Below are 15497 nucleotides of genomic sequence, written 5' to 3' on the forward strand. Positions count from 1 at the left end.
TAAAAAGAGATCATTAAGTCCTCAAAAACTCTGTTGAGACCATTACCCCTACTAAAACTTACTGACCTATATAGCATTTAATTAATTTCATGTAATTTCTTTCAGTGTTTCTTAGGATTTAGCTTTGATGATAGGGCAATTTTAACATCATCAACATGAGATTAATTCTTTTTCTGTTAAGGTAGAATTGTCTTGTGATTACAAGAGAAAGGACTTAAAGTTTACCTTTATTTGCAACAGAATAAAAAAAATTAAAAACCTCTCCCACAGTATATTTTATATGAATATAATTTACTTAAGTTAAAACTAAAAACTTTTTAAAAGAGGGGGCAGGTTTATATCAATAACATTGTAAGGTAAGCTCACTTTTAAACATAAAATTATCTAGAATATTATAAAGAATTAAGCTTTCTTTTTAAAAAGTTATCTTTTTATACAGTAGAAAGTAAACTTCAGAAATTCATCTTCTTACTGTGCTTTAATATTTTAAACTATATCTATACAGAAAACAACATTTAAAGAGGTAAATATAAATGTTTTTATAGAAGTCTTTCATATTGGCTTCTAATAAATAAACAATACAAATTTTAGAAAGATGGCAGAAATTTCATTTCATACAAAAAAAGTCACATGATTTCCACCATACAAATCTTTTCAATTACAATCTAATTGACTATGTCATAAAAAAGACTGAAAAAAATGATTTCTTAGTAGTTGCTAATCTTATCCATAGACAAAATAAATGAAATTTATAAAATACATATAAATATATATCAGAGAGATCACTTTCAACATCTTCTGATATATTGTTGTAATAGGTTTACAATTTATTCTTGTTGTTCAGTTGCTCAGTCATGTCCGACTCTTTGCGATCCCATGGTCTGCAGCACTCAGGGCTTCCCTACCCTTCACTATTTCCAGGAGTTTGCTCAAACTCATCTCCACTGAGTTGGTGATGGCATCCAACCATCTTGTCCTCTGTTGTCCCCTACTTCTGCCTTCAACCTTTCCCAGTATCAGGGTATTTTCTAATGAGTTGGCTCTTTGCATCAGGTGGCCAAAATATTGGAGCTTCAGCTTCAGCATCAGTCCTTCCAATGAATATTCAGGACTGATTTCCTTTAGGATTGACTGGTTTGATCTTCTTTCTGCCCGAGGGACTCTCAAGAGTCTTCTTCAGCACCACAGTTCAAAGGGATCAGTTCTTCAGTGCTCAGCCTTTTTTATTGTCCAGCTCTCACATCTGTACATGACTACTGGAAGAAACATAGCTTTGACTATACAGACCTTGGTTGTCAAAGCAATGTGTCTGCTTTTTAATATGCTGTCTACATTTGTCATAGCTTTTGTTCCAAGGAACAAGCATCTTTTAATTTCATGGCTGCAGTCACCATCTGCAGTGATTTTGGAGCCCAAGAAAATAGTCTGTCACTGTTTCCATTGTTATCCTATCTATTTGCCATGAAGTGATGGGACCAGATACCATGATCTTTGTTTTTAAAATGTTGAGTTTTAAGCCAACTTTTTCACTCTCCTCTTTCACTTTCATCAAGAGTCTCATTAATACCTCTTTGTTTTGTGCTGTTAGGGTGGTGCCATCTGCATAGTTGAGGTTATTGATTTTTCCCCCAGCAGTCTTGATTACAGCTTGTAAATCATCCAGCCTGGTATTTCATATGATGTATTCTGCATAAAAGATAAATAAACAGGGTGACAATATACAGCCTAGACATAAATCCTTTCCCAATTTGGAACCAGTTAATTGTTTCATGTCTGGTTCTAATTGTTGTTTCTTGACCTGCATACTGGTTTCACAGGAGGCAGATAAGGTGGTCTGGAATTCCCATTCCTTGAAGAATTTTCCAGTTTGATGTGATCCACATAGTCAAAGGCTTTTTAGCATAGTCAATGAAGCAGAAGTAGATGCTTTTCTGGAATTCTCTTGCTTTTTTGATGATCCAGCAGATATTGGCAATTTGATCTCTGGTTCCTCTGCCTTTTCTAAATCCAGCTTGAACATGTGGAAGTTCTCTGTTCATGTATTGCTGAAGCCTGGCTTGGAGAATTTTGAGCATTACTTTACTAGCATGTGAGATGAGTGTAATTGTGCGGTAGTTTGAGCATTCTTTGGGATTGCCTTTCTTAGGGACTGGAATGAAAACTGACCTTTTCCAGTCCTGTGGCCACTGCTGAGTTTTCCAAATTTGCTGGCATATTGAGTGCAGCACTGTAACAGCATCATCTTTCAGGATTTGAAATAGCTCAACTGGAATTCCATCACATCCACTAGCTTTGTTCCTAGTGATGCTTTCTAAGGCCCACTTGACTTCACATTCCAGGATGTCGGGCTCTAGGTGAGTGATCACACCATTGTGATTATCTGGTCATGAAGATCTTTTTTGTACAGTTCTTCTGTGTATTCTTGCCAACTTTTCTTAATATCTGCTGCTTCTGTTAGGTCCATACCATTTCTGTCCTTTATGGAGCCCATCTTTGCATGAAATATTCCCTTGGTATCTCTAATTTTCTTGAAGAGATCTCTAGTCTTTCCCATTCTGTTGTCTTCCTCTATTTCTTTGCATTGATCACTGAGGAAGTCTTTCTTATCTCTCCTGGCTATTCTTTGGAACTCTGCATTCAAATGGGAATATCTTTCCTTTTCTCCTTTGCGTTTTGCTTCTCTTCTTTTCATAGCTATTTGTAAGGCCTCCGCAGACAACCATTTTGCCTTTTTGAATTTCTTTTCCATGGGGATGGTCTTGATCCCTGTCTCCTGTACAATGTCAGGAACCTCCGTCCATAGTTCATCAGGCTCTCCGCTAACCCACAAATACTTGCTGATAGCTACTCAATATTATGCAATCAAATCAAATCACACTTTTTCACCCATTCTTATTTCTTTCCTTTCTGTAAAGTTTCTTTTTCATAAGCTTAAGGATTTTTGCTATCCTCTTGAAGTACTAGATCCAAAGCCTTCTAGTTAGTGTTTATTCTCTAAAGTAATCTCCATTTAAGAAACTTCTGTTTAAGGAAACGAAGGAAATCCCTTTGACAGATTCTAAAACTATAACTTCAGCTTATTAGTTATAGTTGAACTATATTCTAAGACTACTCAATTTTAGGAAATAATCTTTCTGCCTCAGATATTTTCTGCTACTTGCTTTTTTTTCCACTCTGGAAAAGAGCACATAACATAAAATTTACCCGTTAACCATTTAAAGTGTAAAGTTCACTAGAGTTGAACAAGCATTCACACTGTGAAACAGATATACAAAACTATTTCATCTTGAAAATTTGAAATTCTATGCCGTTAAACAACTCCTCCTTCTCTCTCTCCCTCACACAGTCCCTTGTAACCACTACTATGTGTGTGCAGGACAAGTCGTTTCAGTCATGGACTTTCTATGAATTTGACTACTTTAGGTAATTGCATGTAAGTGAAATGATATAGTGTGTTTTTTGGCTGGCTTATTTCACTTAGCATAATGTTCTTACTATTCACCAATGTTGCAGAATGTGATTTCCTTCCTTTTTAATGCTAATATTCCATTGTATGTAGTATCACTTTTTGTTAACCCATTAATCCCTCAATGGTCATTTGGGTTGTTGCTACCTCTTGGCTTTATAGTAGCTTCGCTATTTATAATTAGTGACACAGTGAGCATGGCTCTCAAAACATCATTTCAAAATTCTGCTTTCAATTCTTTTGGTTGCATACCCAGAAGTGAGATTACTACATTATATGGTAGCCATCTTTTTAATACTTTGAGGAGCTGCCACATTGTTTTCTGTAGCAATTGCTATGTGATTTTGATATACCAATATTGTAGGTTTGTATTAAGAAAGAGAGAAGTAAAAAGGAAAAAAAAATCATACCTTTACTTCTTTAAAACATGGAGAAGTAAAACTTCATATATAAACTTGAAAAAACATACATATGTGTCTAATTTGTGATAGTCAAAATACTTCAGTTGCTATTTAGAAAAAGAGCAATGAATCAAATTTTCCTACTGATTCATTCTTTACCATTTGCCTACACTATACTATAACAACATAGTGTTGATATTCCTTGGTAGCAAGCATTTAAGTGCCTTATCAGTACATGGAGAGAAGCCACAAAAATATGACAATCTGAGAACATTTTATAAATCAGTCCCTGCCTTTGGATAAACATTTTTAAAAAGTCACACTCATGGTATGAAGACTGATTAGGAAAAATTTGGAAGATGAAAAAAAGTTCATATGTCAGAGCTAGACAGACATAAAAATAAATATTTCAGAAGTATACATTCTATATAATATCAATATTAACTTATGCAAATGAATTTTGAAATAAATGAACTCATGCTCATGCAAGTTACATTCTTTAAAATGTCTAGTTTTTGAACATGCCTCAATGATGCAAAAACTCCTTATGTCTCATAAAAGGGCAATGTCACTGAATTTAGGACCTATCTAGATAATCCTCAACATTTCTCCTGGAAGGCTTCTCATGTTCTAAGTTTCTGTATCAGTGAGCTAACCATACAAACATAGACTGCTGCTGCTGCTGCTAAGTCACTTCAGTCGTGTCCAACTCTGTGCGACCCCATAGACGGCAGCCCACCAGGCTCCGCCATCCCTGGGATTCTCCAGGCAAGAACACTGGAGTGGGTTGCCATTTCCTTCTCCAATGCAGGAAAGTGAAAAGTGAAAGTGAAGTCGCTCAGTCCTGTCCGACTCTTAGTGACCCCATGGACTGCAGCCTACCAGGCTCCTCCATCCATGGGATTTTCCAGGCAAGAGTACTGGAGTGGGTTGCCATTGCCTTCTCCGTATATATAGACTACTTTATCATATTTTGGCCACAGAACCAAATCAAAATATTAAGCACTAAAAGGAAGAATATGGTTAGGTAACTTTTTAAAGGAAGGAAAAAAAATGAATTTTGAGAGTATAGGCATGTATAGGACCAGGCTTGAAATATATTGCTGTTTTCAAAAGAAAAGTTTTAACATCAGTTTAAATGTATGGGTTTTCAGGGAAAAGTTAATAAACATAACAACTTACAATCAGCTGAACTTTTTCAGTTTAATTTACATTCACAATTTTTTTTAACACCTAGTGAATTAATTTGCTAAGGTAATGGCACATTCAAATAACGGAGAGCATTTAATTTTTCATGTTGGTTCAGTTAGGGGAGCTTCCTTGCATGATTCCAGATCTATTTAAACTTGAAAGAGAGAAATGTATAACTGGAATTCCTATTCCTATTTTTTTATTTAGCATAAGTCAGATAGTTTGGGTCTGGGAAGAAAAAACAGACCTGCATAATCAGCACTATTCATTACTTGTATATTTGTTTATATTCCTGTGTGGCCCATTTGATTTTCAGAGACTCAAATTCCGTGTCTTAGCATTCATATTCAAAAGAAAATGAAAGCATCTTTTTGGAGTATTTGAATTCCATTACCTGTTTTTTCTCAATTCATCTAATATAATAATTTAGAACATAGACCCTGGAGTCCAGTTGCCTGAGTCACAAATTTTAGGTATCATCTTCTTTGTATGGAATCCTTAGCTAGTCTGTGCTAGTCTCTACTCACCTAGTACTTGCTGTTTTTAGGTTGTTGTGAGAATTAAATTAATATTTGAATGCACTTCAAGCTGCCTGCTATAATACATGCACAGTATAGAATGAATGTTAACACCATTATTTATCTAATGAAAAATGCCTCGTGAAGAATAGAAGCTTTAATTTCTAATATGTAGTACTGAAGGTATATGAACATTAATTTTTATATATTTTTAAAGCATTTAAGTTATGTAATATATATGGCTACCTTCTGTGTTAGTTTCCTAGGACTACTGAAGCAAATTATTGAAAGCTGGGTGACTTAAACAACAGAAAGTATTTTCTCAGTTCTGGAGTCCCAAGTCTGCAGTTAAGGTATGGTCAGTGCAGTGCTCTCTGAAAGCTTTACGTTCTTGGTGGCCATGATCTAGACTACAATAACAACCAGATCCTTGTGGTTCATACAGATTCTTTTAACATAGACAGTAACCAATGGACACTTTGTGATTTCAACCTAATGACTGGTCAAAATGAATTGGAGTTGCTGTCTACAACAAGAGAATATATTTAGTTGCTGATACTGGATTTGGACAAATGAGCCTATGACTTGTATCCAGGTACTGAAAGTAAGGAGAAAAGGCAAAGAAGTACCCTTGTGGCCTACATTCCATTTTCCTTTCAAAATGGAATAGTTGCATGCTTTCTTCCAGCTCTGTATTTCACATGCCTTAACTTTCAAATTCTTCAGTTGCGTTAACACAGTAATGACATCATTTATAAAGCCAGATTTCTGTTCATAGCCACTATAAATGAGAGGGGGAAAAAAGCCTGACTTTTGGATACTGGGGCATGAAAAGACTCGGTGCTCAATGCTTCCTTGTCTTGTTTCTTTGGTCTTATGTTCAGATAAACTTTGGTAAAAGTGGATAATTATTGGAAATATAATTTTGAAAACTCTTGTCACCCTTCTCAATGTGTGACAGCATACAAGACAATACAATATAGCTGAGTTTAAAAAAAATTTTCTTGTTTCTTTCTGGCTTCTGGTTTTTCTACGTGTTTCTTGGAACATAACTCCAGTCTGCATTTGTCTTCACATGCATGTCCTTCTGTTTCTTTTCCTCTTTTGTCTTTTGTAAGGACAAATGTCATTGGGTCCAGGGTCTACCTGGATAGTCCAGGATAACCTCATCTTGAGATAATCACATCTAAGAAAGACCCTTTTTGATAAATAATGTCACAACTAGAGGCTCCAAAAGTTAGGACACAGACATGTCATTTTAGAGAACACCATCTGACATACTACACCTTTCTCCTCTAATATTTGATTTTTATTTAACAAATTCCTTGTCTTTAATATAGAATTAATATTATTATATAATAGAAATAATTATTTTACATTTTAGTAATTAATGCTTAATACATTTTAACAGCTACTGCTTGTTTAACAATATTCAACCTACATGTTAGTTTTAGTATTCTTCAGAAAACTGTGATCTACCTGGTTTTATTTGATGAAGAGAAATTCATTACATATGGGTTTTATTTTCTTTCAAATCTTTGAACTAAGGATATACTAAAACTTGCAGAGCCAATTTCCTAATTATACACAGTTGAGTGTTTCCACAATTTGTCTTTCAACTTCGTAATTATATTATCAGCTTCTTTAGTTACACACTGCAAAAATGTTAGTTCTTGTTGACATTGTCAGCATCTCCTGTTCACACCCTCCTATATATAATGTACAGTCAAATACCAGATGGAAAGGCAGACACTAAACAATCAAAACATGCAATTAAAAGCTTCCCATCTCTAGGGAATGTTTTGGCCAAAAATGCAGAAGGTTTGGAGGGAAAGAGGACAACTTTTATTAAGTTCAGTCATATCTTTGGCTTCTGATCAAGAGTTAATGCTCTTTCTTTTCATCATGGAGGGGAAGGCGGAATACAATTTGGGCAGAATAATATAATGGAGAAGCTTAACAGCTTCAACTCCAGTTTCAACTGAGCCTGGGGTCATTCTGCAACTTTATTACTTAGAATGAAATGTTTACAGATGAACACTTTTACCATTACTATAAAAATTTAAAAAAGTGTTAGTTGTAATGTGAATGATTACTGGAAATTAACCATTAGTAATATTTTCTAATTAATGTATTGCCTAACAGGAAATGTATTTACAAACTAAGAGGATAATAACTCTTACCTTGAGGTTAGATATGGTACAACATTTACTTTTGTCTGGTCGAGTAGGAAGAATGGATTATATTTATGTCAATATAGAGAAAGAAAAAGTTCCATAAAGCTTTAGGAGTCATTTAGGATTCGATTGGATGCTATTCAAAAAATGTATATCTGTTTTTAAAAAAAGGGAGAGAGGCTTAAAAGGCAAAGTTTTTTTCAGAGACATTTTGACTTTATAAAGTAACATGTGGAAGATAGGTTTTCCCTCTATAAATTAGGAAAACGGGTATACTAGAATATGCATTTCATTTGTCCATGAAATAATAGTTAAAATTACAGCAAATTTTCACCATGCATGACTATTTTTAAGTGCAATTTTATTAAATTGATTAGTTCTACATGTCTTAAGGATTTTAAAAATTAAATCAATTTTCTGTCAATTTATTTCAGCCCTCCTCTTTTTCTCCTCTCCATCTTATTTTCATTGTTACTTAACTATCTATCTAACTAAAATAATTTAACAATTATTCATTATGTCTTACTATTATTTATTATATTTATTTTACTTGTCATAAAAATCTAATTCAAGATTTTATTTGATTTTTCTATCTTCAAAAGATATTAACGGGAAAAAGAATGTTCTCTATCCATTATATTAGATATATTTGTACAGCAACAACAAACAAAGCACAACAAACAAATGTAAAAAATAAGGATCTGAGAATTTTCTAATGTCTCAGGGGCTAGCATTTCTTAAAAATACTTAGATATGGTGCAGTTTAATTTACCTTCTTACCAACTATAGCTTAATAGCCTTACTTTGTTCATATTTTAAAGTAAATGGGAAGTATGTTCATATTTTAAAGTAAATGGGAATTACTCTAGAGGAAAAAAATAGAAAGGAGAAAGAGTTAGAAAGCAAACAGTTCTTCCAAAATTGTGATCTTTTAAAACCTAATTTAATTAGAAAAAATTATTCACTTTAAAATAATCATGTCAGACACAAAGGACATAATTGGTCTGGCATGTGTTCCAGTGAAGAGTTCATCTTCACATTCTTGGCAATAATCATGTGGGTTGCAGTTAACAACAAGGGAATTGGCTGAAGTTTTTCCAAGTTGGTTTTTTTTTTTAAATCAAATACTCAAAACTGTAGCAACATCTAAGTTTAAAGCACCACCAAACCCAAAAATTGAGAACTGGGGCAAACTTTTATTTTTATATTTAGTCTCCTCGCATATAGTCAAAGCTATGGTTTTTCTAGTAGTTATGTACTGATGTGAGAGCTGGATCATAAAGAAGGCTGAGTTATGAAGAAGTGATGCTTTTGAACTGTGGTACTGAAGAAGACTCTTGTGAGTCTCTTGGCCTGCAAGGAAATCAAACCTGTCAATCCTAAAGGAAATCAGTCCTGAATATTCATTGGAAGGACTGATGCTGGAGCTAAAGCTTCAATACTTTGGCCACCTGATGCGAAGAGCTGAATCATTGGAAAAGACCCTGATTCTGCAAAAGACTGAGGGCAGAAAAAGGGGGTGACAGAGGATGAGATGGTTGGATGGCATCATCAACTCAATGGACATGAGTTTGAGCAAACTCCAGGAGATAGGGAAGGATAGGGAAAGTTGCTGTCCATAGGGTCAGAAAGAGTCTGACACAACTGAGTGGCTGAACAATGACTCATGAGGCCAGAGTGATAGATGACATCTTTATATGATATGTTAATTTATCAAAAATATTTTTAAGTTTTTGGTATTCAACAAGCCAATAGATCTTTGGTTATATGTATTTGAAAATGTTTAAGTATGTCTTCCTAGAATTGGAAGTCAAGCTGTTTTAGCTTGTGATCTCTAAAGCTGATGATGAGACAAGGACTCAGGTGCATGCAGTTTATTTGGAAACTGATCTTAGGAAACAGGAGTGATGAAGGGGAAAATAGGTGATACAGAAAAGAAATAAATGCTATGAATGGACTTCTGATTTGGACAATTGATGCTCCACTCCATCAACTCCCATCTGAGAAGTGGGGTGGTACCTACTTTGAAATTGTCATCCACCAATCTTAATGTGCCAGATCTTCCATTGGGTAAGGGGTTGACCCTGGGAATGTGAGGTTTAGTGCACTTCATTGTTTTGGAGCTAGAATAACCCTTAGAGACAGAAGCAGACAGATGCAGGTATTTGCAATGGGGTTCTGTCACAAGTCTGAAAATTCCTGAGCTGCCAAGGCATATGGAGGAGAGATTTGAGAATCTTCCACAAAGGTTTAGCCACAAATTTGATCCTTTTATGTATATGGATGATATGAAGACAAGCACACAAGTTTAGAAAACATCCAGTTGACTCTCTTAAAGATCAAAAAGGTTGACCCCAGTTCAAGGAAGGAAAGAGATTACAGAGCTATTCTAAGTATTTTCTAGAGATCTTATATTTATATTTTTAGTAATTTTCTGGTATAAGGAAACTGCACAATAACATGACTTGATTTGTTAAAAAATATACATTTACATTTAGATCAAAACATAGAGTCCATGAAACTTTAGATAACACTGAATAAGAACAAGGATCCACATTATCTGCTGGAAAATAATTCCTGCAAAAATGGTATTTTTCTGAATGTTTCTCAACAATCCACTCTATTTCCCATGAATTTAGACAGTCTTAATCTTTCAAGCTCAACTTTTCTTTCTTTCATTTATTATCAAACTAAATAAGGAAATTTGGTAAGTCTTTAAAAGTATCTTTAATTGAAATTCTGAGAGTCCATAACACTGAATTATAAGTTACTATCAGCTCTAAGATGTTTCAACAATGTTTAAAAAAATGTCTTAAGTAGAAAACTGAAACTAAATTTATTTTAAAACAAATCACTACTTCAAGGGAAATATATATATATGTGTGTGTGTGTGTCTCATATTTATAGCTCATAAAACATTAATAGTTAGGTCATTGACTTGAATTGCTTACAGCATGTTAAATTTCATTTTCTTTGGTACCAGCTCTAGACTAGTAGTTATAAATCAAGTATTTAATTTGGCAGACCTAATTGATATAATATGACCAGAAGTAAAGAAAAAGAATAAGAATCTTAGATACTTATTGGGAAACTGGGCTGTGGCCTGAGAAAAAAGGCAGGAACTATTAATACCTACAACGGTAGATTGATTTGGTCATGGTCATTTAGCATATCCACTTTAAAATGAAAAAAATCACCATATCTCAATATCTTCATCTACCTTTTCTTTTTTTGTTTGGTCCTGTTCTTTTCTCTTTTGAAAATTTTGTGTAGCAGTTACATGTATCTATTTATGGTCATTTGAGTCATTCTATTTATATTCTTTGGTAGTATTATCTAGTATATATACACTGAATGTTTATAATGTGTAGCCCAAAATATCACAAGTTTAGAATAACTGCATCTCTTTTACTTAGCAATCGTTTGCTTAACCAACGGAAGTGTATTTTTGTGAATGGATTTTGCAATTTGGGCCATTATTTTGGAAACAGAAAGTCTAGCCATTGTGTCTCTAAGACTGCTTGTTAATATGCTTGAATAGTTTATTAGTAAACACAGCTGAATAACTAAAATTCAAAGCAAATTCTTGAGCAAACAAATTTGACCTTAGTTATCATGACACTATGTTCACCCTTCAGTGGATCTGTTTTCCTTTACTCCCAGCAAGCTGAGCAATAGTGTATTTTATTAATGTCTTTCTTACATACAACTGTACCTGCACAGAAAACTACTGACTCCTGATTAACTTTTGACCTCTGGAAACCACCTAATTTTGGTTTCTTTTTCAGTGCTTCAAATACTAAGGGGAAACATTCAATTAATATTTTCAAGCTACATGATATAGAAAAAACATTTTGTTGACTCAGAGTTAAATTATGTCAAAAAGAACCAGCAGGAAATTGTTACAGACCAATCTGGACTTTCTCAACTCTTGCTTCCTCGTAGCAGATTCATTTTTTTTTTTTAAATGTATACACTGAATGTAGTTGGCAAATCAGTTGCATCCAGGACTACTGGGTGGGAAATATGTCTTTTTTAACTTATTTCCTTCATATTCTCTCCTGCTCTATTTCATACTCAAGTAATAAGTCACTGGCACAAGTGGATAAAAACAGCTATTCTAAAAAGGGAGTAATAGTAGGAGCTGTTTAAGAATCAAAACATTTTTAAAAAGTACAGCTGTACTGATATTGTTATCAGGCCAGCTATTTCTGATGGCTAGGTGATGGTAAGAGGCAGAACAAACTCTCAGTGCAACTATTTTGCTGACTTGTTTCCGCTATTGTGGTATGCCTTTATCTTTCAAAGTGATATAGCCCATATGTACACACTGTAAAGATGCCAATAAAATACACGTGCTCTTCAAAAGATATAAGTACATGAATGCAGTTATTGGTACTTCACTTTCGCTTTTCACTTTCATGCATTGGAGAAGGAAATGGCAACCCACTCCAGTGTTCTTGCCTGGAGAATCCCAGGGACGGGAGAGCCTGGTGGGCCGCCATCTATGGGGTCGCACAGAGTCGGACACGACTGAAGCGACTTAGCAACAACAGCAGCAATCCATGGGGAGGAGACTGAACATCATGCAAGTGTCTTCATTCAGGAAGTTAATTTTGCATTTCATATAGAATAGCTTATATTTATCTCCAAAAGCATTCAAAACTAGTGGTGTAATTCATACAAAGTCTCAGGAACACACTGGCCCCAGGTCCTGTGACTGCCTACCCATTTGCTCCTGTCCTCCACCTTACAAGCCATACCTGCCACCCAGAAACTCAGACCTGAGGCTTCCTGAAGTGGCTTTGGCATCACGAAGCATTCTTACTCCAGAAGGCATACAGGTAGAGACTAAGAACATGAACACGTAAGCTAAACCACCTTGTAAAGTGGATGACTCACTTCACTTTTCTGTTTATACTCCCGTACTGTTTCTTCACCTTTAAGATGTGTATTATAATAGGGTTTGTTGGTAGAATTACATGAGTGAATTAAGAATAGCGCCTGTCTGTAATATGTGTTCCATAAATTTGTCGTTGATACAAAACATTTCCCTTGCTTATCTTTTAACCACTGCTGACTTCACACGTAGATATGCTTATCTCCTATCTACTTAGTGTAAAGTAAAGGGCTAATGTGAATTCACGGCTACTTTACCACCAAAACATTTCCTCACTTTTATAGTATTAAACATTAAAAAAATAATAATAATCAGAGACATGACCCCTAGGGAAGGCAATGTAAATTACATAAATCCACTGTTAAGACCTATGTCTATATCTGCTTCTAGTCTTTCATACCTGAAAATAAATTAGTTGATTAAATTATAGCTAACAAAAAGCAACCTAGCCCAACTTAATTTTTTTCTTTAGCTCTCCACTGTCCTTCTAATTCTTCTATGATATTTGTTTCTACATTCCCTCATAGTTAGCAACAACTCCTAGAGTATAGTGGTTGTATCTATGTCATCTTTGAATAATTATACAGTAAAATAGCTATTTAATAAGTATTTATTGAATTAAAAATAAGGCAAGTCATATGCTAAAGGAGAAACATAACAAGGAAATATAAAACTGTAGGACACAGGTATTATAGGACTGCAGAAACAGCTCTAAGATTCCTGGAGAAGGGAGGGCCCAGGACAGAGAAATAACACATGAAGACAATGGATACTTATGTCCTGGAAATATAAGTGCTGACAGGAAAGAGTTAGGAGCTGAGAGATGTGGATAAATATATTTACTTCCTCCATGGGAGTGTTGAGCTTAATGTTTTACATTTTTTCATGAGAGTTAAGGTGATAGTGTTTATAAACATCTAAAACCACAAGGACAAGAGGGTGGGTGGGTAGTGGTTTACTATTTTAACATGATTGAGTTGCCCGCAATGAAATACTGAAAGAAGTAATGTCATGAAAAAGAACTTATGACTGTGAGCCATCTGTCAATTAGCAAAGAAATGTAGGATGTTTTCTTATCACATGTTTCAGATAACTGTTCTTTTGCTAGAGAGTGGCACTAGTAGCAAAGAACCCGCCTGCCAAAGCAGGCAACATAAAAGATGTGGATTCCATCTCTAGGTCAGGAAGATCCCCTAGAGAAGGAAATGACACCTCACTCCAGGATGTTTGCTGGGAGAGTCTCATGGACAGAGGAGCCTGGCAGCCTACAGTCCATAGGGTTGCAAAGAGTTGGACAAGAAAGAACATATGAGCAAACATACACATGGAAGATTTTAACTCAGGCAGAAGTGCACTCAAAAATATACAAATCCTCAAGTTCAATATGATCTTCTCAAGTTCATGGCCAAAACTCCTTTGAACCCTAAACTATCTCCCATACAACTGTGACAAAATATCATCTCTCTTCAAAAGTGATAGCGAATTATGGGTTAACTTCCAGAAAATTTGTGGATTTACCTATACTCCTGATGTGAAATAAATTGTGTAAGGTTATAAGGACAGTAAGTATGTGAAGTATATGAAGACAACCATAGAACTCAGAGCTCTGGACTCACTGCCCAGGTTCACCCACTATAACACGCTACAAAGATTGGGAAGAAGGGAAGAAAACAGGATACTGAGAAATGAGAAATAGGCATTAGTCCTGCAGACACTAAATGAAGCAGTAGAGCTAAAAAAAAAAAAAAAGAAAGAAAGAAACAGACATTAGTTCTCTAGATACTAAATGAAACGGAACTAACATGATTTGTTTAACTAAGCATAAAAAAGTCAAAGGAGATATGCCAGTCAGAATAATCATGGCTCTAGTGGATAAGATCTTGGGAAGAAATTTTAAATAATTTAAAAAAAAGGATTAACTGCAAATTAATGAAAGGAAAATTTATATATTTAAACCAGAATTAAGTGATTTATACTGGCTTTATGTGTATTGTACAGTAGTTAGTTAGCTACACATCTGAAGCATCTCTGAAGTTTAGTGGATGACATAAGAAGGGAAAGCTACTACAAAATATGGTAGTAAGAATGAAGAAGAAGACTAAGTTTCAGGAACCTGGGTTTACTCTTAGTGATAGTGTCATAAAGCCATCATAAGACATGTTTCAATTTCCCCATTATGTCAGATGTCTCTTGGAGGGGTACCATTGCACAGATCATTGTGGTAAATAATATTATGTATGATCATTCAGGCCAGGCCAGAGCACAGTCTATTTAACTATATAGAGAAGAGTCATCAGGTAACTATATCTTAATCAGCAGGTTTGGGTTCAAGGAAATGAAACCTGTCTCTGGGTGGATGATAGGAAAAAGAGAGAATTTATTCATAAGATATTTGTGAATGAACACATACTATGTTTCAGGTAGTAGTATTATCAAAAATTGTTAAGGCTTCAATCCTAAAAGAACAATGAGAAAAGAAAGACTCTTAAGATATGAACTTAGGCATGCTGAGCCCAACTTGTGCCTCATAATCAAAACCATGGCAGAGGTTCTGGCTGGTACTAATGCTGCTATATGGAGCACTAAGGCCTCATGGCCTGCTTGCCATGTTCCTGGGCTATAATTCCCACCTCTTTATCATTTTTCGAATTCTCAGTTTCTCATAGAGAAAGTACTATAAATGATTGGCCATGTTTGTTTTATACTTTCAACCATGTGTTACTGGTTTCTCATAGGTGTATCTTATCTCAATGGAAATATTATGAGACCGTAGAACAAATGCTGTATGCAGAGCTAAAAACATCTGGATTAAGCCATAGCTCTGTCATTTATTAGCTCTTTGGT

The sequence above is a fragment of the Cervus canadensis genome, chromosome 3 (genome assembly GCF_019320065.1).
Source record: "Cervus canadensis isolate Bull #8, Minnesota chromosome 3, ASM1932006v1, whole genome shotgun sequence".
Lineage (NCBI taxonomy): Eukaryota > Metazoa > Chordata > Mammalia > Artiodactyla > Cervidae > Cervus > Cervus canadensis.